The sequence below is a fragment of the Mauremys reevesii genome, linkage group 4 (genome assembly GCF_016161935.1).
Source record: "Mauremys reevesii isolate NIE-2019 linkage group 4, ASM1616193v1, whole genome shotgun sequence".
Classification (NCBI taxonomy): Eukaryota; Metazoa; Chordata; order Testudines; family Geoemydidae; genus Mauremys; species Mauremys reevesii.
The window spans coordinates 91,843,932-91,867,967 of record NC_052626.1 but is presented as its reverse complement, the minus strand read 5'-3'; the positions used below and the strand labels follow the sequence as shown (position 1 = coordinate 91,867,967).

Sequence of the window (24,036 nt, the reverse complement as noted above, 5' to 3'; positions counted from 1 at the left end):
AAAGAAGAATGACTAGGAACAGGAGTTTACTGGTTCTAGGAGACATCAGACAAGGGCATAAAAAGAACATTCATCAAGGCAGAGCAATTTTTTTTACAGCAAATTGTGTCTGTCCCTAATTCTAAACTCTACATTTTATAGTATGCCATCATTTTAAATGTGTTTAGAAATTGGCCTCAGATACATATCAATAACGCAGTTTGTCAAATAGTCACTTGTTAAAAGGGGCGAGAAATTCTTCACCTTTCATGTTGACGTCAGCCGTCTAATACAGTGGAAAGAACTACATGAAGTTCCAATCATGTTGATGTGTGGAAGGGGTTAAGTAATTCTTGAACAGTTTATCGCTCATCAATTGTAATTAAATATGTTTATATTAAATTATGTGTTGTAATTAATGTAAAATCTTTTAGCCTGTGCTGTTATTAGAACCAGATGCTGAAGTATCAACAATATTTCAACATGACTGTGCTGCCTTGCCAGCTGTCTAACTGTAATTACTTTAATCTCAGCTTGTTATCTAATTATCACCTTTGTAAAGGGAAAAGTACTCTCTAATGCGTACTGATTGTTTCAGATGATGATGAAGAGCGTGAAACAACTGTCAGATATCTTAGGCCTGCTTATCTAGGTTAGAAAACTTATTGTGAGGCCTAGTTTGCTTCAAATCTCCCTGACTGAAAGTGCAACAATGGACATGAGACTTTTTCCACCTTGTTTATCCTTAGAGTGTGAAGTTAGTAATCAGTGGAAACAACAGAATTGCAGAAAAGAGGTAAACAATCTCTTTGTCTTGAAATATGGTGGGAGAATAACACATCAGAATGTATGTAGATGAGTGCTGTATAGATTTCCATAAGAATACGGTAAAACTTACCTTTTTATGATTAAATTCTTGTGTTTTAATAACTTCCTGGCATGATGTTTTTCTCAAGTAGTTATATGTCATGTGCTAAAACACTATAACCAAGTGCAAGAATTTACTTATTGAATTTTGGTGTAATATCTCATATTTATATCCAATTTTATCCTGGAAAATCCCAAAGTGTGTTAAGAATTTAACAAGTTACAGTCAGAAATTGCATCATTTACTACTGAAATGCAGTTATCTTCTGAGATGAAATGTGGTAATTGTCTGACAGAACACTACAATATTATACAACAGTTTAGCTCTATCATATCTAAATGAAAACACACAGGAAATTTTGAAAGATTGATAGATAAGAATGTAATTAAATGGAATTTGGCTATAACTTCAGGGTTTGCATCCCTACTCTTACCTCCAAAAAAGGGGGTGTGGAGAAGTGAGAAGAAAAGTGCCGTAGAACATTTAAAGAACCATAATTGGTCAGGACCTTTCATCTGAAAGACTGAATTTATCATTAAACATTATTTTACTCAGTGATAAGAAAATAAACAGTTTTGAGAGACAATTGTTATAGTCTTTGTAGTTTTTAAAAATGATTCTGTGGTAAGGTTTTTCATGGTTGAAGTATGTCCTCATTAATGCTGGCATGGTTTGAATGATGCTGAAATATTTGTGACTTGCTGTTTCTTCCCTTTCCTTGATATCTGTGTACATCATAACAGTTTGTCACTCTATTACTGTACCAACAGTAAAGAAAAGCTTTATTTAAAAAAGGGGGGGAAGGAGGGAAGATGTCTGTAATTGGTCCTTTATTCTGATAGACATACTCATCACTTGTTACAAAAATGTAATTTTCTGCTACTGAATTTAAATGACTCTATGTCCCTTTGTAGGGACCAGTTGTGCAAGGTGGTGAACATCTTTTTGTGAGGCGCTGAACGCCTTCAGCCCTGATTAATGTGCCTATGCGCTGAGAGTGCTCCAAACCATGCATCAAATTCTTCTCAAGATTGGGTCCTTACATAAAAGAAACCATATGTTTCAAGGGCAGCTTTGTTAGCCAAATGTTTTAACAATTATATTTCAACCCCTTCAAACAATCATAGTTTTAGCCTGAATTTTACATGCAGGACTCCTAAACTCCAATTCAGCAAAGTATTTAAGTGCATGCTTAAGTGCTTGATTGAATAACAGTGGACTGCTGGATTGGGTCTCTTGATTATCTTTTTTTCTCCTGCTGAAGTAGCCGATCCTTTGGCCATCATGGAGCTGCACAGTCAGTTGGTTTCAGTGAAACATCTTATGAAAGGTGCTGCTTGTGGAAGGGAAAAATCAGAATAGCATCAGAATGTGGCAGCAGATCAGTGGTAAAAGGCTGTCTTACTTTGGCATGAAAAGAGACTCTTGCTGACAGGACTGGAGAGCAGTTACTTCCATTGTGCATGCAAAATGCCCACACATGAGATTGCACAGGCAATTTCGATGTGGGGGGGGACTCAGGGCCCCTGGTGGGGCCAAGCAAACACTCAGTCTATGCTTCCTGAGCCTCCTGGCTTGGGCAAACAATAGGAGTTGGGGACTCTGACCCATCGGGTAGGTTAGAGTAAACAAAGAATCTGCAGCCCCTGGGGTGGGGCAGAACAAACGGTCAGTCTCTAGTTAGGACCCCTGGTAGCCATGTCTAGTGGCAGGTGCGGCGAGGGATAGAGGGTAGAAGAATCCGAGCCCACCCTACTCCACCAGGTTCCAGACAGAGCCCTATGAAGCTGGAAAATTACAAGTTAAGGGTTCAAGCATGGGCTTCTAATACATTCCCTGGGTCACTTCCTACCATAAAGTTTCATTTCGTTTCGGCATCTCCTCGGCTGGCAGCGGCTCGGCATCCCAGTCAGTCTTCACAATCGGCAGGTTGGCTGCAATGTAGTCCAGGTCCACATTCCCAGCAACCTGGACTTGGGCAGACTGGGCTGGGCTGCCTCCTTTTATCTGTCCCTTCCACCTGGAGCATGCGCAGCAGGAGCGAGGGGGCATGGCCCCCTAGCCCACGGGGATAGATCAGGCCCCATTGGCCCGGTGTGGGGTTGCTACACCCTGTCATAGTACCATAGTGAAACAGTTTTTCAACCTTGAATCCATGAAGCTCATTCTTATATTTTTCACTTTGACCGCCAGGAATATTTTGACAGACCTTCAGAAAACCATCCTGTAAGGCCATCGATAAAAATACATTGTAAACCATTTCTTTACTTTTTAAACTGCTTTTTGATCAGCACTTTCTTTTCTTCTTTCCAAAAACTAATTTTAGACTTAACTTTGTGTTGTGTCCAAAAGCAGAAAATGTCCCTGCATCTTTAGTATACACCCTCTACTTCTCATATGAGAGATCTATGTTGGCCCATTAAACTATAATGGCTTCTTCAGTTTATCAGGTCAGTGAACCATGAACTAAAGAGTCTCCTAAATAGGCCTTAACAAGACTGCTACTGCTGCAAAGGAGCCATTACCGTCTTTCAGGTTAGTGACTTGCTAACAACGAATTCCCAGGGAAAAGGTCTGACATTATAGAATGTACAAGCAGCAGTGAAGAAAATAAAAACACAAATAATTATTATTGAATAACATTAAGCCAAGAAATTCTGAGTGAAGGATAAAAATTAAGCTAGGTTCTTTTTAAATTGGCAGTTTTTGTCTTTTTAATAATTTTTTTTAGCAACATGAGTTACAAATGGGAATCTCCATCTCTATTTTATCCTTCACTGATTTTCTTATGGTTTCAGATTGAAGATGGAGTCTTCAGGTAACTGTAACATGTAGTAGTTTGCTAGGGTTTTTTAAGCATATATTTTTAAATCATCTGTGTTAAGAAGGTGCTCATTGTAGAGAAAAAAAGTCTGTTGTATGAAATCTACTGTTTATATTGACATCTGAACATAACATTTAAATACTTAAATATCAACATATGTACTTTCCCAAACCCTAAACTTAAATGTTGAAGTTTCTCTGCTAGAGAAGAACTGCATATATTGTCTGTTTAAATTCTTAATTTTGGTGAAACAGGGAAGGAAAGTAGTAAATAACTACATTTAAAAAGTATATAGTCACATGATGCCATCTATTGAATATTTGAATTGGTTTTTATTGTGTATAAATTAATTATACCGTATGGGTGAAATCCTGGTCTCACTGAAGTAAATTTGAATGTTCTCAGCTCCTTGCTGCCGCTGTTTGTGGTGCTTTGGTACAAAATAGTCGGAAAGACAACATAACCTGTAGTTAATTCCTGGCTGTGTTAAGTAATCCAAATACTTAAAAACTAAAAAAAAAAAAAATTGGATAAAGATTTTTTTTTCCTGTTTGTAAAGCCTTTTGTGTGACCTCTAAAATGACTATTCAGATTATAAACTCTGCTATTGGACTTCTGGTTATTTATCAAAGGGAGTATATTTTTCAGAGATTTAGGGATGAACTGCACAAATGTGCATGGTGGTTTAGAAAGATTAAAGAAGACAAGGTCCCTGATCAGGGAGCTTGCAATCGAAGGGCCAAATCCAGTTTCATGTGAGTAGTGTAGAGCCTTTGAAGCCAGTGGAAGTACTTATGTAAAGTGAAGAGGACTTGCCTTTAAGGGTGCAATCCAACTCCCATTGAAGTAAATACTCTTTTTTACTTCCGTGGGAGCTAGATTGGGCCCTGAATTAGAAAGATACAAATACTGTAGGAGATTACAACATTGGCATTTGCGGAGCATAGGGGAATGAGAGAGGAAGTAGGAGGAATTGAAAGCTAATATGTAAGTAGGAATGAAGCTGTGGAGAACTTTATTTGTTAAAATCAAGCAGATATTCTGTACTGCTTGACAGCTGCAGTGTACAGTAATTATTACTGAAACCTGCTCCTTTTTTAGCTCATACGTAGCAATATAGCACTGATCCAGTTTTCCAATGATATAGAAAATGCATTTATACTACTTCATACGTTTGTTTCTGGGAAATTGGGAAAAGAGCAGATTTTCATGGACGTATGTATGAAATAATTACCGGATAAGCCCATGCTAGTGTTGAATATTAGCAATTGACTTGTGAGGGACTGCCTGAGAGTGAGTGTTTAGCTGGGTGCTTTGTGTAGTGCATAGTGTTTGAGATTTGGGTGCAGCATTTCTAGTTAATTAATGATGCTCTATATTATTTTTTTTATAATTCAGTTAAGATCTTATGGTTTCCTTTAATAATGGGATTTCTTTAGGATAAAGGAACCTCATTTAAGGTTGCTATCTACAGCACATAGATCTGCACAAGTTGTGAAGATGCAGTACAGCAGGGCTTGAAAGTAGGGCTGTCAGTTTAATACATTGTGTGAAAATTGGGGCCAAAGGTCACCAGTCTCCTGGTACACAAATCTCCCTCCGAGAATCTCATTTCATTCAGACTATCAGTTAGATTAGAAATACCCTAATTATCCCACTGAAATTAAATTACTTTATGTAAGGGTGATATAATGAACAACCATAAAGAAGCTATACAACCAATCATCCTATTAGTCACAGCAAGACTAGACTACTATACACTAAATGGCTCTGGTTGATTATTGCAGGCTGGTTTATGCCACATAAAATAGAGGGAAGGAAGAAAAACAAGGAAGATTTGTTCTAACTTCTCTTGTTACATTTTTACTATTTAATTTAGTGTGTGTATTTTTAGCAAAATAGGTGTTGGGTTGATTGTGGTGTCATGGATTGTAGGTTTCATGAGTTACAAAGAGGTTTTCAGTTCCTAGATATACCCTGACAATAACCCAGTAATGATTCTGAACCAGAAAGAGTTAGTTGCTTCCTTTGTTGGGGGATTTCAGAAGTTTCGTTAGTGCACAGGAGCAATTCTCTCTTGTGTTCCAATTCAAATCTAACCCAGGACTCTATTCCCTTCAGACGGTTGTTCAGTGTAGCAGTCAGTCTGCTACTGATCAGGTGTTCCTATCACAAAAAACTCTACCACAATTAGTATCAGTTAGATCTCGGGGCAGAAATTTTCATAGAGATAAAAAATGAAAGTCCACAGAGACTGAACTATCCCTTCTCCTTTACCAGTTATCCATCCAACATAGAAGAAATGTAGGTATATGGAAGTATCATTGGGGAGGGGGGGAATAAAGGTGTTTGGGATGTCTTACCAGCCTGGTCTTTTCTCAGTCTGTTTTTATGAGAACTTGTTCTATGATGTGCTGCAGGTCTGTTCTAATCATCCATGGTCTGATCCTGCATAGTGCTCAGTGGATGTTGAGGGGCCCTTGGCACATTTCTGGATCAGATGCCAGTTATATTAATGAAATAATTATAGTCCAGAACATGACTGCTGCTGAAGAAGTTCGGTGGTCTCACTGAAAGCCTTTTAACTTCTGTGATGCCTACCTTGTACCCTGCCCAACTGCAAGTTCAGTTTTTCATCTTCTCTATCAGGAATCTTATGATAAAAGCATAACATGGGTTATGAGACGGTTACGGCAAATTATCCTGTGCAATCCTCCAGTAAGTCTTATAACCACTTTTGATGGAGTTCACTCCATATGAAATAATATATTGACGCTACTGAGTTATCTGCGAATAAGCATATAGAGAAATCATGTCAGGGAAAAGCAGCAAGCCATTCAGGTACTGTAAATACCACATTATATTGTATATCTTTAAGAGAAAAGAACAATGTAATATTTTTAAAGATGATTGGCTACTAAATTTTTTAGTTTACCTAAACACACAAAGTAGAAGTGTGTAACATAGCACTTACGTTGATCAGGGGCATTCATGTTGAGCAAATGTGATTTGATCGGTAATACAGGCTCTATGTTAGATATCAGGAACTGAGATGGAAAGGTACAGTACCAACTAAAATCACTTTTATTTTATCAGAGAATTACCAGGAGATAAACAGTAAAGTCTTGCGAAGGAAAGTAAGAATATTTTGGGTGAGGAGTACAGGAATTATAAAGAAATGACTCTGTTACCAAAATCTAAGTAATTCTTGATGCTAAATTCATGGCTCAAGGCAACAATATAAAGGGGAAAAATTTGCCTAGAAGTTATGAGACACTAGCAAAGAACTAAGCCTGTACAGAAGCCTTAATAGAATATTAAGCCTGTTCTGACTGACTGTATGTGGTCTCTAGTCAAGTCTGAATATAGTAAGGTACAAAGTCATTTAGAAATTCTTGATGAAATTCCATTACGTTGTGTTTTTCAATTTAAGGGAAAATGACTTTTGCTGGAACTAATATGTAGTGATTTAATCATGGAGGCTAGAGGAAACACAGCTCTCCAATTGCTTTAGACAAAAACTCACACTGTTTTCATAGATTGCTGCCTGATCATCTATTGCAAATCATTCTGTTGTTGCATTTACTACTGTGCATCCCCTAAGTTTTGTATGTTATCGGGGGGAGGGAGGGGAATGGATGTATAATTAATGATGAGCCAGCTGGTGAATGGAAATGTCCTGGAATTATAATAGCTTGAAAATAAAAAACTGGACAACATTGAATGGAAATGGCTGTTCTTACTCCAGAGTAGTGTAGTCAGCAGCCCATTCTATAGCTGTTTAGTTCAAGGTTTAAGGCGATCCCATGTAATGACACCAAATAGCAAAGAGTGTATTTTAGTCACTCTGGAAACTAGAGAGCCAGGGAGAATCACAAGGTCTGTACATGTCCAGCAGCTTTAGTAAAGAGTTACTATTGTATTCATTACAGCTGAGTCCTGCCTTGTTGCTATCACAAGAGATACTACACCCAATTCTCATGAAGTCTGGGTCTCTGATTTTTGTTCTCTGCCCTTTGGTTCTGGGGCCTCAATCTGATCTTCATGTTTTTCATATCATTAGCATCACTGTGTCTTTCCCTGGCATGGAAGAGAGTCACTCACAATGCCACTTTGTGTGTACGGTGACCTACAAGGGATACTCTAAAGACTGGCTTGGAGCCGGTAAGGGTGTGTGAGTTTCTAGGCTCCTTATGAGCCTAGAATTTCCATGTGGCATCTTCTACATGTTCATGCCGTGATAGTGAAAGCGGTCAACATCTTCCTGAGAGTTGGTGCATTTCAATAAAATACATTTGTTTTTCTGCAATTTTTAAATGTTAAATATTCGAAAAGATTTTAATCTAGTTAATGCTGATGCCCCAGTTATCCTTCCGGGGGGATAAAAGCACCTGGAGCAATATGTGCAGTGTACCTGTGCAAGTTTCTCACCATGCACTAAAGCCATATCAAGGTGAGGTTGTACAATAATTAAATGGATGACTGATAGATGAGCTTTTTAGATAAACAAAACTAATTGTAGAGCTTAAAAATCTTTCCTGAATACACACATTTCTGAAACAAGCTATTCTGAAATGAAAAGGATCCCATTCTGCAGATACTTACATAACTTTACTCCTGCAAGTAGGCCCATTCTGCAGATACTTACATAACTTTACTCCTGCAAGTCGTCCTGTTGATCTTGGACTATTCTCATGAGTAATGTTTGCAGGATTGGGCCCTAAATTGTCCCATAACATATGTTAAAATTAATTAATGCCACCATGAAGGGCATTATTTCCTAGATAAAATTGCATTAGAAACTAAATGTCATAACATCATTTGCTCAGGAGCATAATTTGGAAAATATTCTCATTTATTTAATAATTAAAAGCTTCATCTACTTTAGCTGGAAAGTCAATAGCAAGACTATAAGTTGGATGAGAGTAGTTTGGTACTAGATAGGTTGAAGTTAAAGTTTAATGTAAAGTTTTAATTTAAAATAAAATTTAGACTATTAAGTTCTTTTGGGTAAGGACCATTGTTTATTATGTAGTTTTACAGCACACTGGGACTGTGTTTTATGGCTGGGGCCCTTAGATGCTACCACAGTACCAATATAATAAAGGGTTGGCTAGCCAGCTGGCTAAGTCACTTCTGTTAGTGTCTTATGTTATAGATGTCACAAGTGTGAAACACAGTAACTGTATACAATAGTGAAGAGAAAATTAAATAGGAAAATACAGTGTGCACACACAGAAGAGGCAAACAAAAGAAATAGGAATATTGCAATATCCCTTGTTAAGCAAAAATAGAATTAACAAAACACTAGTCCCTATACAGTTATGGGGTTGCACCCAGCATCATTAAAAAAAACACACACCCTGATTTGCATTTTGACGTGTCTGTTTCTTTGTGTTACCGTAGCTAAAAAATGGCTTATTAGTACCGCTTCAAACTTTCCACATAGTCCAATCACCTCACATCTTGTGCACAGACTGTAATTGAAGAGAGTAGATTGTATTTAAACAGAATTATTAACACTTTTAATATCGAATTGTAATTGTTCTAGTGTATTATGAGCAATTTGCCCTCTGGTGGCTGGTTGCAGTTTAGAGACTTTTATACTTCAGCACTACAGGAGAGATTTCCCCTTAGCTTATGTGGTTGTGTTTTGCACAGCATGAAGAGAGTTGCATTTGCTTTATTCTCCTGAATATAGAGTGACTTGGTAACAGATTAACTGTGTCTGTCTGTCTGTGATCTTGCCCTCTAGAGGTTGACTCAAATAGGCTATAGGGATCATCAGCTTGCTCTAGCTCGAAGAATTATTTAGCATGGGAAGTGAAGTGTTTTCTTTCTGAAGCTGGACAATGTTTCTAGCCTCAGCTAGTTCCTCATGTGCATATTAGGTTTATATCGTAGTTATCTGTGATCTGAAGTACCTGGATTTGTTAGTGTGAAATGCCTAAGATTCAAAATGAGCCAGTATTTTTAACAAAGAGATTAACTGAAAAAAAAGTTAACATAAATGTTGCTACAATGTATAAACGCTAAGTAATGTGTCAGTTAAAAAAACTAAACATTTCAAAGGATAGAAAAGAAGATACATCCTCAGATACTGTTCATACCGTCTCTTATGTAAACGTACCAGTGTAAGATACTTAAAAAACAAACCTAATTCTGTACCACTAAAGGCACCTACCATTCATCAGAGATTTGCTTCTGTAACAACCACCACAAATCTTAGTTATTTGAAGTCATTAACCAAAAATGGAAATGTAATACATCTAGAGGCATGTTCTCTGTGATGGTGAAACAGGTTAGTCTGAGGTCTTCAGCCTACAGTATGTGTAAAGTGGAGTTTCTGAAGATAAATATGAAAGGCTGTATCCTCAGCTGGTGTAAATCAGCATGGGCCTCAGCTTTGGTGGCAATAATTTTCCTGAGTTGGTCCTACTCTCGTCTCTCAGACTGTGCCTATTCTATGCAAACCGAAAAATCTCTGCATGACTCCCATCAGAAGATCTAACTTTTCTTGTCTTGTCCTTGCGGTTTTTTGATGGAGCCTAGATTAGATATAACAATGGGATCTTTCTTCAGATTCAGATGCTTGTTCACTGGCCCTATGTTTTTGCACTGCTGTATTAGTTTTACTGCAGACACAGGAGATGCTAAAGTAAATTTCTTAGTTTGTATAGACATTCCTGCACTTTTAGCCTCCAAGGAAACTAGCAGAGACTCTAGAGGACATAGGAACTAATCTTTTTTTTTTATTCTGGGTTTTTGAAGTAGATCTGGAGGGGAGAACATGCCCCAGCATTGCAAGAAGCTGTTTCAGGAAGAGTGGAAACTACATAGAGTATATCATGCCTCATCAAATCTGCCAAGTTTAATCTGCCATTACAGAGAGAGAGCTGGCTAAGGTATGGTTAGAGTTGACTGACAACACTTAACTAACTACTAAGAATGATTTTGTCTTTGTAGTACAATACATGTCTTTCCACCATGTCCATGTGTATAGTATTTTAGAATGTGGTTAATACAAGTGATGAAGACTAGTTTTGAGAATGTGCTTATCTTTGTAAAACTGTGTCAGAGATCTTTCTATTTATGCTTGTCATTACTGACATTCTGCTAGTAACTATCTCAGGATGGCACCCGATTGCAAGATAGTTAGACAGCGTGTGCTGCTTTGGGTGCAAGCTTCCTCTTACAGTCCCAAACAAAAGCTGATTTTCTTTCATGACTGCCCTAGAGTGTTTGCCTCTGATGGGCTAAACACATTAAACAAAAGTTAGTTTTCTTTGTTTTAATTTGTGAATCACAAAGGTGTGACCCTCATGTCATCATTTGTCATTAGGGTGCAGCTCTACCATTAAGGAAGAAGCAAGAGCGGAAGAAGCAGCAGGTGTCACAGAATCTTTCTGCTCCTCATTGTGAGACTGTTTTCTTAGATCTGCACTATAATGCTAATCATATGCTGCAATTATGTGCTATGTACATCTCCATAAGCAGCAGAAACCACCAGAGAGTGGTGGCGGAAAGGTGGAGTATCCCACTAAAAAGAAGAATTCTGTCTCCCTTCCAGGGAAACTGGCTCCATTTCCATGCCTTTTATACTTATCTTATCTGGGATAAGAATTTCCCAGTGCCATTAGCTTCTAACAGCACCCAAGGAAAAATAATGTTTGAATGTAGGGTACTAAACCGAAGCCACGTTGACCTTTTTCAGTAATTATACACTCAATTTGAATTTGATCCAAATTACTAAGCACAAAGTTGCATTCCTAATCAAACTGAGCTTTTGGGGTCAAACTGCTGCTTTTGAGTCTGCTGTCACATTCTTCACCAAACTTCACTTTAAAAAAAGCACAGCCTTGCACCTGTAAATAAAGTTACTGCAAATTACAGAGGGCATGAGGCAATTACCATTGAAGTGTATTTCGGTAAAACTTGGATCGGGCCTTGTGGGCGCAAAAGAAAAAACAACAACTGGGCTGTAGTTTTCATGTCCAACTAAAAAGGGCCCTTTTTTCCTATTCCACAGCTGTAAATGCAAAATAGCTTCACTAACTTTGATAAAGTTGCTCTGCATTTAGGACAGTGAGAACAAAATGTAGCCCATTGTCTTAACGTGAAAAGAAATTTCACCTCTAGTTATCATTTTTGAGAATGTGATGGAGCAAAGTGATCAACACATGAGCACTTGGATAACTCATGAAGTGAAAAGCCATAAAAGATTAATTCATGTAATAAATCAAAACAAAATAAGTGAAAGTTATAGAAGAAATATGAGTTAATGCAAGCTGTGAGTGCTAAATACAGGAACTGTAAATTAGTGGTAAATTGTCATTCTGGTTTGCAGAGAATTATGGACAGTACTCAGCTAATGAATAAGAGTCATGCACCGCTTCTTGCAATGTGCTGAAAATGTTTCCAATAATGTGTTTTCAGAGCAAAGAAGGGAATTGCATTAACAAGAATACATTTAGGTTGTATGCTTTTTGCTCTAAAACTTAGTTTCCTACATATAGTTCCAATAACTTCAGTGAAACATTTGAATTAGATAACTTTGTACACCTGTTAGTGTTATAATCATTGGAAGAAAACCTGAGTCTCCATCTTTGTAGTGAACAAAAATGATCATTGTAATCAATGGAGGTGGCATGGGAGGAAAATAATAACTTCACAGCTTGCTAAGCCAGTTCCAAGTGTGTGTGCGAGCAGGCATGCACATGCACACTCAGAGCTTTTGAGCTGAGGCACTTCACAGGTTCAACCTACCCAACTTCACTTCTAAAGTCTGCATCCACTTTTTCTTTTAAAGTGATCTTACGTTATAGAGCCATATTACATAATTCCAGGAGAAGCAGAGTTTGAGTTTAGTGGATGTTCCTGAATTTTCATTTGAAGCCAAAGACATGAGATTTTCTGTGTACACTAGTAGCTGAGCCTTAAAAAAAAAAAAAGACATTTTGATTCAGAGTCTTGTCCATTCATCAATCCTAGTCCATCCTTCTGTTCCCTTCCCGAATCAGCAATGTCCCATCCCTGCCCACCTGGCACCAGATGTGCTGTCAGCCACCACTGTATGTCCCTAGTCCTCCGAGTGGCAGAATGCAAAATCTCAGGTGACATTCACCTGGAAGCGCTTAGCCCTCAACAGCTGCAGCCCCTTGATTACCTTACCCGCCTCAGCGGCTTTGTGCCACTACCATATCAATTGCTTGTCAATTCAGCTTAGCTATGACTTTGACTGACTGGAATGAGTGAAGTGGGAGTGGGGTGCAGGCGAATGGTTAAAATTAATTGCTACATAAGAAAAAATTGAAAGATAATTATTCCTGCTTTCCTGTCAGTGCTCGAGGGTAGATGACCTCATTAACTTGCAGCTTGTACACAATTCAATTACTAGGAGATGGAAAATACATTTTTAATTACCTCAGTGGCTTGTGCTCCATTCATCTCCATTTGCATGGCTTTTTTACTGTTGTGTTCTGAAGAAGCAGCACTATCTTACTAAGGTTACCATAAAAGCTTGCTCCTTGCTACAATTACTGCTGTTTGAGATAGGATATTAAGTGTGTGTGATTAACCCCTTGGTGCCAGGTGAATTGGAAGGTCCTATGTCAGCGCTAATGCATTTTTAATTAGTTTGGCATGTCAGGAAATTCCCAACTTGTAGTGTCAAAGAATTAAGTAGGATAACTTTGTTCACTTGTGCGTTTTGTTACCATGTATTTTCAGAAAACGTTGAAACCAGTGCATGAAAAGGACACCACCTGGTTAGACAACTGTCAATATTGATGGTACATCTCTAAAAATGATTCTTTTGTAATTCTTATAAAGTCTATTATGGCACTTACTGAATTAATGATGACTTAATTGTTTTAAATATATAGCTAGACAACCATTTCAATGCACAACTTTTGAGAACTATCAGTAGTGTGTTCAAGTGTATGGTACCAGATGGAAGGAATATGTGTTCTTCATTCTCACCTCAGTTAAAATTATAGCAGCACTCCATTAAAAAAAACATTATTGGGACTCCTGAAACTTGGCTTACAAGTTTTCTCAGGAAGAATTTTTCATAAAATTATATTAAAACAAACAACCTTACCCCCCGGCAACTCATGTATGTGTAATAGTTGTCATGTTCTAGGGTCCCCAATCCAGATAAATTGAATTTCTCATGACTTTTTAAACTCCTGTAACTCAAAGTATGATATAAATCATACCCAGTGGTGCACAGACTATTGGAACGGGAGAAGAATGCATGAAACCTCTTACATGTAAACAGCATGCCAGGCCTCTCTTACCTTAGTACTTAAGGAATGCAAAGAGAGAGCAAGCTCACATGAAGTCTTGTGATCCTTGTCTCCCAGGGGATGTGATCTGCGGGTGTGTGTGTGTGTGTCTTGCCTCTGACCTCACCCCCAGCTAGCAAGGATAGTGTAGTGAGCAGCAAATGCTAGTCAGTAGCATGTACGGGATGCAGTGTGATTGTACTCAGAAAAGCAGTTGTCCAGGTTGATGTTCTAGGGTTACTCATGAGAAATCCTAATCTGTCAATATCTCTGTTTTCCCCCTTGTTGCATCAGCCAGGCTAGGGATGGACTTATGTTTTTGTTGAATTGGAAAGCTCAGGATATTGATTACGCGATACAGAGTAGTGAATTAAAATTGCTGTCACATGATGCCTGTTTGATTCCCCATGGCACAAGTGTCCAGACTGCAACTAGGACTAATTGACCACATTGACTACAGTCTCAGCACAGAGGTCAGACTGAATAGGTCATGGAGACTGTCCTTTGATCCCTAGAAGAGTTCCCCCCAGGTCAGGACTGTGGCGTATTGATGTGTCAGCCATATGGCAATTTAGTCAGTGGCCAAAACAGATTATGTGTTGTAATAGTCTGTACCTTTGGACTGAGAGACGTTACAAAAGAATGTTTCATTTAAAGGGTGATGAAAACGTTATCTGCCTATTCATATGACTGTCACATCATTTCTGTTTACTTCTACAGACTTTGTCTAAGCCCTAGTCTACACTATGCGTTTAGGTCAAATTTATCAGTGTTAGATCAATTTAACCCTGCACCCGTCCATACGACAAAGCCGTTATTTTTGACTTAAAGGGCTGTTAAAATCGATTTCGGTACTCCTCCCCCAATGAGGGGATTATCGCTAAATCGATCTTGCCAGGTCGAATATGGGGTAGTGTAGTCACAATTTGACGGTATTGGCCTCCGGGAGCTATCCCAGAGAGCTCCATTGTGACCGCTCTGGACAGTGCTCTCAACTCCGATGCCCTGGCCAGGTAGACAGGAAAAGGCCCGCAAACTTTTGAATCTCATTTCCTGTTTGGCCAGCATGAGTGCAGATCTCATCAGCAGAGGTGACCATGATGGAGTCCCAGAATTGCAAAAGAGCCCCAGCATGGACCGAACAGGAGGTATGGGATCTGATCGCTGTATGGGGAGATGAATCTGTGCTATCAGAACTCCGTTCCAAAAGAAGAAATGCCCAAACATTTGAAAAAATCTCAAAGGGCATGAAGGCCAGAGGCTATAACAGGGACTCGCAGCAGTGCCGTGTGAAACTTAAGGAGCTGAGGCAAGCCTACCGAAAAACCAGAGAGGCAAACGGCCACTCCGGGTCAGAGCCCCAGACATGCCACTTCTATGATGAGCTGCATGCCATTCTAAGTGGTGCAGCCACCACTACCCCACCCCTGTGCTTTGACTCCATCAATGGAGTAGCACGCAACAGGGTTGCAGGTTTTGGGGACGAAGAAGATAGCTCACAGCAAGGAAGCGGAGAACCCATTTTCCCCAACAGCCAGGAACTGTTTCTCACTCTGGACCCCCTGAACCCACCCAAGACTGCCTCCCGGACCCACCAGGCGGAGAAGGGACCACTGGTGAGTGTACCTTTTGTAAATATTATACATGGTTTAAAAGCAAGCATGTTTAATGATTAATTTGCCCTGGCATTCGTGGCCAGTACAGCTACTGGAAAAGTATGTTAACGTGTCTGGGAATGGAGCAGAAATCTTCCAGGGACATCTCCATAAAGCTCTCCTGAATGTACTCCCAAAGCCTTTGCAAAAGGTTTCTGGGGAGGGCAGCCTTATTCCGTCCTCCATGGTAGGACACTTTACCACGCCAGGCCAGTAGCACATAGTCTGGAATCATTGCATAACAAAGCATGGCAGCGTATGGTCCCGGTGTTTGCTGGCATTCAAACAGCATCCATTCTTTATCTCTCTGTGTTATCCTCAGGAGAGCGGTATCATTCCTGGTCACCTGGTTGAAATAGGGTGATTTTATTAAGGGGACATTCAGAGGTGTGGGAATGATGTCAAACAGCAATGCCCTCATTTCCCACACCAAGCAGCCGTTGGTTTGGCCATTTAAAATGGATTGGCCATTTAAAAGGAGGCGGGGCTGCGGTTTTCGGGTTAACGTGCAACACAAACCCAACTAACAACCACCCCCCCCCCACACACACACACAAACCCAATTCTCTGGGATGATCACTTCACCCCTCCCCCCACCGCGTGGCTAACAGTGGGAAACACTTCTGTTCAGCCACAGGCAAACAGCCCAGCAGGAACGGGCACCTCTAGGATAGCTCCCGGAGGCCAATACCATCAAATTGCAACCACACTACCCCAAATTTGACCTGGCAAGGTCGATTTCAGCGCTAATCCCCTCATCGGGGGAGGAGTACCGAAATCGATTTTAACAGCCCTTTAAGTCAAAAATAATGGCTTTGTCATGTGGACTGGTGCAGGGTTAAATTGATCTAACACTGCTAAATTTGACCTAAACTCGTAGTGTAGACCAGGGCCTAGCCAATGAGATGCCCCGTACGACTTGTCGCTTATGATATGGTACTTTTCAGAAGAGTAGGAAAGTTGTTCTGATGTCCTGGTCAAATTCCAACTTGAGCAACTACATTTTGGCTAACTGAATCTCCTCTCAGTTTCAGTTGGATATGAGGCTCTTGTTCATTATATTTGCAGAGCTCTAAAACATTGATTCACATATTTTAACTACTTTTTTAAATGAAAAGTACTACAGTAATATGTTAATATTATATTCAACTCTTACTATAAAGATTTCAAAAGTGCAATTATTTTAAATTGATCATTGCTGCATTTTATAATAAAGGAAAGAATATAAATGACCAGTTTACTGTAAAATTCCACCCCAAATATATATGTGTAACACTTGGAAATATAACTGTATGTTGGAAGCTAAATTTGGGCTAGGATTTTGTTTCTATATTATGAGATGCAGATGTGGTATATAATATATGTTTGGGGTTTGGTTAAATTATATGTTCATAATCTTTAATAATTTAGGGCTAGATTTGGTAGATCTAATGCTGGCCAAACGCCCAGTGGAGCCAATGTGAGGTTTGCCTGTATGTGACCTACAATAGGTAAACATTTATGTCTTAACAGTCTTCCATTGTCCTTAGAAATGCAAACAAAAAATAAAATTTTGACCCACCTTGACATGTTGGCACAATTTCAGCCAAGCCATGTGGTGTTACTTCAAAATGTTTTATGTGTAATTAATGTCATGTAAGCTTAAAAGTACGAAGCCTACAAATGGAAATAGATTTGACTTGGGAACATGGTGACAGGTTGTAGCAAGTCAGCCTGTTTTGTTTATTTGGAAATTAAGACCTGTTTTTATAATCATTATGGTTAGGTGAAAAAATCAGGATTATCTGAAACTATTTGGATACTAGCTGAGTCTCAGAGAATGGACGTGAGCACAGCAGGATTTCCCACAATGCTCTGATCTCAGTATAACACTTCCACCTGGGGGAGAAAAAATAAGCATGATATTTAGGGACAAATTTAAACAAGGACCTTTGACGTTTGGGCCAACTTCAGTAGTGCCAAGATATTTACAGATGAGCTGTATCCATAAACTGTATGATCTTTGGTGAGATGTGATGCATGAGGAAATTTACTTGTTAGCTAAAGAGCCTGTCTTACTTCTGCTGCACCTCTGTATGAGTAAAATTATCCCTCTGGAACCCTGTCTCTCTTTCCTCTCTCCCCATACAAATGGTTGCCCCCTAGTAATAGTGGAAGGGGAAAATAAGGCCCTGACACTGTCTGTGTGATTGCCTGGCAATCTTTTGCCAGGTAGGTTCTTCTGTTATAGTGAAACTCTATTTGTAGTGACTCTTGTGGTGGCAAAACACTATTTCAAGGTTGTACTGTACAATACAGGAGTATGCATACCCCATATTCACATCAGTAGACCAGCATTTTAATCTGTATGACTGTGTTCTGCCTTTTATCCTGCCCATCACAAAATATTGTTCTGTGTTACCTAGTGTGGCATTGGGCTAAAAAATGGGTTGTTGTTTTTTTTTGAAGCCATCAAAACTGGACGTCACTGTCAGCTCACTGTCAGAGAGAATTTGGAGAACTAAGGGAGGCCACTTGATGGAATGTGTTTAGTTCAAAGTTCTGAACATGGAAGCAGATGCTTGCCTCTGGAGATATCTCATCCTGATAGTAAAGGGTCATGCAGATAAATATTATGTGAGTACATTATTTTCATACAAAGAAAAAGTCTCATATGTGGAACACAAAACAAAAGACCCAGGGACAACTCCAAAGCTGAATACAGAAGTTGCCAGGAGTCCAGGTGCTGCTGCTGGAATTATTTTTCCTGCCTTGGCTTCTGAGACTACAATGACAGAACATTCCCTATATGTGACTATGCATGGTGACCCCCACTGGTGAAAAACATGGAGAAGAAGTGGAGTGCTTTGATCATTTTATTAAAAAGAGAAAAACATCTTTCTTTAATCTGAAGATTGAAACGATACCTCAGGGGCAGTGGGGCTTACTTGGTATTTTGTAGAAGCAGAACACTCAAAGGAAATCATTTTGACTACAATGATCTCGCTCTCTGATCACATTTATAGTAAGTTGTTTTTCTGTGAAATTCCTTATTGGTCTGGTTCCTTGGCCAACTTCCAAAAGAGGATTTACACACACTGAGCTGTGGAGTGGTTAAGGATTCTCTTTAAATATCATTTTGCCTGATAGTTGGAGTACTGTACATTGTTTTTAAATCAAGAGTGTTTCCAGTATTCATTTTTGGTGTAGACTGTGATCTCATGAAGATGCACACACTGGGGCTCTTGAAAACCTCTGAGCCATTGATATAAGTAGGTGCAAGTCTGGGATTCAACCCTGTGGTCTCGTACAACTGGGGGAAAGTGGTTCATTGTACATTTCCTTTTTGAAAACCTTTTACATTTGGGGAGAGAGTTAATTGTCACATACTCTGTCTAATTAATGTAATAAATTACAATGAATCATGTTAGAATACAGTACAATTCAATTCCATATGGGCCACATAAATTAATGTTTTCCTTTTAGAAAATGGTATGGCTGGGCAAATAAAATATTCAGAAGATTAACAGTAAAGAAGGAATAGCTTTGTGTTATTTTCTCTTGTAATTTGAATTAGACATAATTACACTTCCTAAATATGGAAGTGAAATAAGTGTGATCTATAGAGAACAGACAACACCACGGAGACAAGTCTGTCTTTGTTTCCTGACCCATTAAGTGACAATTATGGTACTTGTGTTTAAACATCTTAGAAGTGCCATGAACTTCCCATAACTCTTCACTTGTTCTGCTTGAAAAGATCATAATTGAAGATTTGCTGTTCTGTTTTGTTTCTAAATGGGGTTCAAACCATCGTTGGCACTTTGCAGTTTACAAAAGAGTTCATAGAAGGATATTCTCAAATCAACTATTAATTCCATCTTCAACTCAATTACCGTATTTTCCGGCATATAAGGCGACTGGGCGTATAAGACGACCCCCTAATTTTACAGTTAAAACATAGGTTTTGGCCTATACTCGCCGTATAAGATGACCCCCCCTTCCGAGGGGGGGAGCCCAGAGCCTTTTAAATCCCAGCTGCAGCTGGGAATCAGAGGGCTCTGGGCTGCCCGCTGTGGCGGGGAGCCCAGAGCCTTTTAAATCCCAGCCGCAGCCGGGAATCAGAGGACTCTGGGCTGCCCGCTGCGGCTGGGAGCACAGAGCCTTTTAAATCCCAGCCGCAGCCGGGAATCAGAGGGCTCTGTGCTGCCAGCTGTTTATACCCGGCGTATAAGACGACCCCTGATTTTTGGGGGTTGTTTTTTAGTATAGAAAGTCATCTTATACGTCGGAAAATACGGTAAATAATTGCCAGACAACACGTAACCTAAAATGGATTTTATTTTCCTGAATCGGTGTACATTTGAAAGTTTTTTTTCCTGTATAGATTTTAAGTTACTTGTAGCATACTGTATTAGCCACCTAATCTTACCAATATCCCTTACATTATTGTATTTCCCGTAAATATCATTACATGAACTCTAATGGTCCACACATACCGAATTTACAAATTCCACTGTCGCCCATTCTATATCAGAAACTAATTTATTTATGCTATTGAGGAACATACTTTCTCAAGTATTTTTTCCATAAAAAAATCCCACCTCTTCTAGACTCCAGGACCTTATCTTTGTATTTTCCTATGATACCAGCCTGTAAAGAACCTGGCTACCAACATTTTGTTTGCTGTGTTCTAATTAAGTTGATGAGGTAAACTATAATTGTGTTGATAATTGGTGTCTAATATAGAATGAGCCATACTAGTAATGAATGAAATTGCTAAATTCTTTGTCCTTATTCATACAAGTCGTAGAGTATAAGGCCAGAAGGGACAACTGTGATTGTCTAGTCTGATCTCCTACATAACACAAACCATAGAACTTCCTTGAGATAATTCCTGTTTGAACTAGGTTCAGTAGAACTCTGTGATGATCTAAGGGACTAGATCTTCTAGTCCAGTATCTTGTGGTGTAGTGTGGGGATGACCCTTAGAAACTTTTGTGGAAGGTGAATATTTCCCAGAATGCATCCAATTATGCAATATTGTATTGAGATGGAATTTTTTCCTGAACTCAGTTCATTCTCTTTGTGGCCTAAAGTATGAGAAGAAATATAATTTGAATTTTTATCCAGATTTATATACTGCAAATGCAGAAGTTCTCTTCTTCAAATCAATGACTAAACCTGTTTTAAATATTACTAAGATATTGGTATCAAAAATATCTTATAGCCATGAGTCCTACTGCTACATCCCATATATTTTAATTTTTTTAATCTGTATTAATCTTATTGCATTTTAATTTCTTCATGTGCCGTTTGGGTTATGAGAAGGGATAGCAGATGTATCCAACTGGCTATATGTATTATCTCCTATTACTCTTCACATTTCCATAATCAGTAGTCCTAATCTTGTTAATCTCTCTTTCCATGAAAATCCTATGTCCATTCATAAAGTTCTGTAGAACTTTGGTGTCTTTTGAGATGAGGGGCCAAGGTGATACTAAACCAACAATTAATATAGCAGCATTTTCTTCCTTCCCTAATACAACCTAATTGTATTGTTAATTTTAATTTATGATTGCACAGTGGGCAAATGCCTACATTAAAATGATCCATAATGATGCCTAGATTTCTTCCATGAAAGGTTGCAACTAATTTCAGAACCAATGAGTGTATATTGTACAGATAGTTAAATTGTTCCTTTCAAAGTGTGTTGTTGGTCTGGTTAATGTTGAAATTTGCCTGCCATTGTGTTGCCCTCATATATGGCTTTGTTAGGTGTTCCTGGAGAGCCTCAGAATATTCTTTCTAGTCTTTACTAATACATGTAATTTTGTTATGGCAGCAAATTTTACTACCTAGAAATTAACACATACACCCCTTCCACATTATAAAGAAATACATGAACAATCCCATTTTTAATCTCTGTGCTGAGAACTGGTTCATTATCCCTACTCTTTGCTTCCTGTGTCTTAACCAGGATTTAGTATGTGATAGTATTTTAATTCTCACCCTCCGAGGATGGCGGTGGTTGTTTATTATTTAATATTTATAGTGTATTAGTGCCCACATCCCTGAATCAGAAGTCTCAATCCCTGACATGAAGAATTTATAATCAAATTAATTTCATTAATAGGCTCTGGGAAGTGGAAGAGGGGTTTTATCAAAAGACCTTTGTAAAGTCCACCTAAATTATACCACCAGTTCTCCTTTACCCACAGTTTTGTTTACATTTTCAAACCATTCTGACATTTTAGACAGGATCTATCAGACTCACCCTTTTGCATGCTGTGCTGCTTTGTCTCTATCATGTTGCATTAGTTTATTGGATTCATATGTCTCTAGTTATTTTCTCAAATATTTTCTCAAAGAATTGCTCAGAGCCAGGTTCTCAATCCCCTCCCCAATCTGGTTCCTTTGCTCTGCTCAGGCAGCAGAATGCACCTGGAGAGCTTCCCTAATGGGTGGGGTATCTGGGTATTTCCCTTGTGTAGGGGGAATTGATGGGTGATGCAAAGCTGGTATGGCCAGCACTACACCATCTACTCCTAGCATTTCTGGTGAAGGAAGGCTTTTGGGAGGAGGTCAGAGGTAGGAGAGGGCATGGCTTAACACCGCAGCCCCCCAGTTATCTTGACCCACAGAATTTTTTCTATGGGGCAGTTACTTATGGCATATCTTAGAGCAGTGGCCCCCAAACTGTGGGGCATGCACCCTAGGTGTAGAAAAACATTTGGGGGGCCTGGGCCAGCCCCCAGGGAGGGCGGGGAGGGAGCGCCTCTCTGCCCCCAGCTCCACTCCAGCTGCAGCTCTGCTCCCGGCCATGGCCCCAGCTGCAGCTCCGGCCTTGGCCCTCGACTCTGACCATGGCCCTGTCCCAGCCGTGGCTCTGCTCCCGACCACAGCTCCGATTCTGGCTCTCAGACGCAGACAGATTCTATTACAGGTGAAGGGGGGGGGTGCAATATAAAAAGTTTGGGGACCACTATCTTAGAGAAATCCTGAGTCTGCTCTAACGTATGTTAGGGGCTTGATCAGCCTCCAGTCAGCCACCGAATTCAGGAAAGTTAGAGATAATTTAGAGCCAATCTTGTCCCCTTAGGGCTACACAAAGGACAGCTCAGACAGATCCAAGGATCTGGCCCATGATGTATAATTTTTAGGATCACCACTGGCCCTTTAAAAAAAATAAAGATGGGTGCAAGTTTGGCTGTTCTCTGATATTGCAGCATATTTTAAATACACACTTTGATTACAAGAACTGGGCCTTTCTTCCCTACTCTGTTAGAATTCTGAGATGAATTCTAGTTCTGGAATGCTACTGCAAATGAATTTCTCGAGTTGCTCCACCACCTCTTATTTTAGATATTTCTATGGGCCTGATCCTGACATCGAGGAAAGCTATGGGTGCTTAACCCCTTTTCGGAGTAGGCTATCTAGCAGCACCCTGCCTCCTGTATTTGTAAAAGTTTTTCAAGATTGATATTTCTCTTTCTGTAGTCAATACGGATGGAAATAAATCATTTTGCTTCTCTGGGATCTCCTTATCCTCACTAATTGTTCCTTTTACACATGGCTGATCTAACAGTCAGACTGGCTCTCCTGCAGGCTTTCTACTACTGGTTTCTCTAGCTTTGACTACTCTGCAAATTCCTATTAGCCCTTTTTTACATCATCATCTTCACTTTGCATCCTACCTTCCAAAGCTTAGATTCACTTCTGATGTCATCACTTGAGTTAGAGTTCTACTTTTAAAGGCTACTTTTTGATTCCTTAACTTTTCTCTTTAGGCTGTTTCTATCTAACTTCCTCATCTTAAATAAATAAGTAAATCTCCTTCCTTGAAATTCACAGGAATCTCCTCCTGTGACATTACTACTTCTTGATATGATCCCCCTGAAAGGTTGTCAAACTTAACTATGGTCACTGCTATGAAGTGGCTGGACTGCACTTACACTCTGACTGTCTCATGTGTGTTTGTCTGGGCTTAGAAAAGAGCATCCACCAGACTCACTTATCTTTTTTTGTTTGTTTATGGTACCAAATGTTATTTCACTAAAATATGTCCTGATGCAACGTTCAATTTGTTTGCCACTCTAATTTCTTTCAACATTCTGCATTAACCTTGGTGTTCTGATCTGCAGGCTGATATGCTGATATATTTAGTATCTTGCCTCCAGAAATTCTGGGAAGAAAGCACAGGGCCTGCAGAATTCTTCATGTAGAGAGCAACTCCTACATCCTATGACCTAACTTGACTACATACAAATGGGAATTACAGTATGGTATTGCTTATTCACATGCCTTCTTGTTCCAGAGATATCATTTGTCTAGATCTTTTAGTGCTCATCATTCTGGCTCAGACATTTGCTTTTAAGCTTCTCACTCTTATGTATAAAGATATTTGTAGGTTTCTGGCCTGGTCTCCATTTATGCATATGC

At 39.3% G+C, this 24,036-nt stretch overlaps 1 long non-coding RNA gene across 1 annotated transcript; it reads left to right on the top strand.

The window, feature by feature from the left end:
• The first annotated feature begins 588 nt into the window (after positions 1–588).
• Positions 589–18,677, top strand: LOC120404230. The gene is made up of 5 exons (XR_005597876.1): positions 589–775; positions 10,443–10,576; positions 11,014–11,089; positions 13,401–13,462; positions 18,064–18,677. It is a non-coding gene; the product is annotated as an uncharacterized LOC120404230 (long non-coding RNA).
• The last annotated feature ends 5,359 nt before the right edge of the window (positions 18,678–24,036 follow it).